The sequence below is a fragment of the Miniopterus natalensis genome, chromosome 1 (assembly GCF_054644295.1).
Source record: "Miniopterus natalensis isolate mMinNat1 chromosome 1, mMinNat1.hap1, whole genome shotgun sequence".
In the NCBI taxonomy this organism is placed as follows: domain Eukaryota; kingdom Metazoa; phylum Chordata; class Mammalia; order Chiroptera; family Miniopteridae; genus Miniopterus; species Miniopterus natalensis.
Window position 1 is genome coordinate 193,399,316 of NC_142081.1, and position 3,363 is coordinate 193,402,678.

Consider the following 3,363-nt stretch of genomic DNA (forward strand, 5'->3'; position numbering starts at 1 on the left):
ATCAGGAACCAGAAACCACTACAAGAAAGAAGACTGATAAATCCAATTACATTACAATTAAGAACTTCTCTTCAGCCCGGCCGGGCGTGGCTCAGCAGTTGAGCATCGACCTAGGATCCAGGAGATCTCTGTTCGATTCCCTGTCAGGGCACATGCCCGGGTTGCGGGTTCGATCCCCAGCCGGGGACGTGCAGGAGGCAGCCGATCAATGACTCTCATCATTGATGTTTCTATCTCTCTTCCTCTCTCTGAAATCAATAAAGATATATTTAAAGAAAAAAAAAAAAGAACTTCTGTTCAAGAAAAATATATCAAGAGAGTGGAAAAGCAAAGCAGAGCGTGGAGAGGAAAAGATATTTGCATTCCATGGCTTTCGCTCGGTAGTTAGAGCATTGGCCTTCGGACTGAAAGGTCCGGGGCTCGATTCCAGCCAAGGGCACGTGCCTCGGTTGCAGGCTCGATCCCCTGCCCTGATCAGGGCGTTTGCGAGGGGCAGCCAGTCGCTGTGTCTCCCTCACATCGATCTTTCTCTCTCTCTCTCTGAAAAGCAATAGAAAAAATATCCTCGGGCACGGATCAAAAGCAAAAAAGAAATACTGGCCCGGCCGGGCGTGGCTCAGCGGTTGAGTGTCGACTGTGCAACTTTGGGCGCATCATTCAGTGTTTCCTGCCTTCGTTTCCTCAGTGTGCCCACATCCAAGGGCCGGTGTGAGGATTACATTAATCAATACAGATAACCAATTTGAATAGAGCATCGTACATTAACAGGGCCCTACCAAGCCCTGGCTGGTATGGCTCGGTTGGCTGGGCATCATCCCCTGCACGGGTGGGTTGTCAGTTCGATTCCCGGTCAGGGCACATGCCTGAGTGGCTGGCTCGGTGCCTGGTAGGGGGCGTGCAGGAGGCAGCCGATCGATGGATGTTTTGATCTCATGTGGATGTTTCTCTCTCTCCCTCTCGCTTCCTCTCTCTCTAAAAATCAATAAAAAACCTTTTTAAAAAAAGAATTGGTATATTTTCTAAAAAATAAAAATAAAATAAAATAATAGAGTCCAACCAAGGTTAGCAATTCTTATATGTCCCCTGCATGTTTAAAGGTGAATGCTTGTTGCAGAGAAGTTAGCATACTCTCCTCATCAGAGTGACTGTCGCTGATACACCTGCCATCACATTTCCTAGTGCCCAGCAACTGTGTGCCCGCGGGAGGTGCCACGCCACGAAATAGGAACCACCCCTCCCATAGTAACTGGGAGGCAATTCTCGCTTAATTGACCTGCAAGGATCTTGGCCATAGGGTCCTTCACCCAACAATTTTGACACATTTATAATCCCCTCACATAAAATCACAGCACCAACTGCACAGCTGTGCAAGCCACTGCTTCTGGTATTAAATTTGGATGGTTTTCTGAGAGTTAATGGAGAAAACAAAATTCCTAGCATTTCAGGCCTCACCTGTGAGTCTCCCCTCTGGGCAGCAGAGGCTCGAGTCCTTCCCCTGCCAGGGAGGCATCGCCAGGCGGCTTAGTCCCAGTTCCGCCCTGTGTCAACCGGCTTTCATTGGCGTCACTGGCATAATAGAAGCGCTCGTAAAGCCAGCACATCTCTGGAGCTGCTCTAGTTGGATCTCTCTTCACCCCTGGGGAGGTGGCCCGCCTTCGCCTTGGGGTGAGGAGCGATCATGAATCACCCGGCCGGTGTTTCTCAGAGTGCGGCTGTGGCCCTGGTGCCTGAGGTTTCCCTGGGGCGCTTGTAAAGACGCGGGGCCTGGTTTCTCACCCCAGGCCCTCTGACTCAGAATCTCCGGGAGGGTGAGTTGAAAGTTGGCTTTTTAAAAAGCTTCCCGGGTGAGCCTGAAATTTGAGAACGACAGAAATGTGTGCCTCTCAATCCCACAGAATCTAGTTCTAGAGTTTGAAAATCGGTGCCCAACAACTCGAGTGGACTATAGTTTGCGGGACTGGAGGCCAGTTGAATCTATGTAGGAACTGAATTTGAGGACGAGATTTGTGAAGTGCCAGGAAGAATGCCTGAAACATTGTGAGCACACAGCACGTGCAGTCATGCTTTTCCTGGAGCTACGGAAATGGTTTGCCTTGCCTCTGAGAAGTGAAATACATAAAAAACAGATTTATTTCATTTTTATCAAGCCCACCAGTGAGTTCAAATGTAACTCTAAACTGTGTCTTGAGCACTCTGTTTAAGATTGGGGTAGTTTTCTTATCTGCAGGGAGTGTATCGATCAACCTACCGATTCAGGTAATTCTACACCTACATCAGAACCCTGAGCTGAAAGTCTTCCTAAGCGAATAAATGAACAAGTCAGCTGTGGCCATTCTCGGTGCCACTCACTCCCCACCACGGTTGGGTGATCTAGGACTCCTGACCTCAATACATAGAATTGCCCGAGGCTCTTACAAAAAAGCAGTTTCTGATTCAGTGGTTCTGGGACAGGGTCTGAGACTCTGCCTTTCTAACAAGCCGTCTGGAGATGCTGATGAGGCTGGACTATGAACCACAATGAGCAGCAGTTTCGCTTAATAAGCACCATCTTATTTCTGATCCCAGGAGGAGCTTTTCTGAGGCTCTGTGGTCCTGGGTATCTCTGAGTTGGACTGCCGGCCCAGGCAGGGGGACACCCCTGTGGACTTTCCTCTCATAGCTCCTGACGCAAATGCCGTGTTGGCTGCCAGTGAATCATAACAGTCCTCTCCCTTCTGTACCTGACTCAGGGCTCAACTGGGAGTCTTTCTAACCAGCTAGTTCTTTCTCTGGGAACATAAGATTGGACTTCTGGTCTGTCTGTCCTCACATGTCTCCTGAACTGTTGACGATGACCATGACTCACCTTAAATGTCTCCTAAGCCTTCAGTGGCCCGGTGGTGTCTGCATCCCAGGATGGTTGTTTCTATTTTTCGATTCTTGTCTTAGCTTTCAGGCCCACTTGAGCTTTCTGTTCCTCAGACACCTCTGGTCTTAATCACCTTTTTTGTCAGGACTCTAACCTGGGATGACTGGCCTCCTTCCCCAGCTCCCCTGTCATCCAGCCTTAGCAGGGAATCCAGTCCTGCTTGCCTATTAGAGCCAAATCTCAAAGTCTTTATACTTGAGCGTGTGCCCACGTGCCTTTTACAGAAATTCCTTGCATTCTCCTGCCTCCATGAGCTGAGTAAAGATGACGAATGGTCTTCTCTTATTCTCACCACTAGCGGGGCTGGGACCTTCCTTGAACCATTCCCTGAACTCCGTCTCCTTGGAGACTAATCTTCCTTGGGATGTGAACGGAGGTCTTTAGCGAGTGACGCGCTCACTTCCTGTCCAGCAGTTTGTTCTCGATATTCTGCCAGAGACAAGCTGATCTCAGGA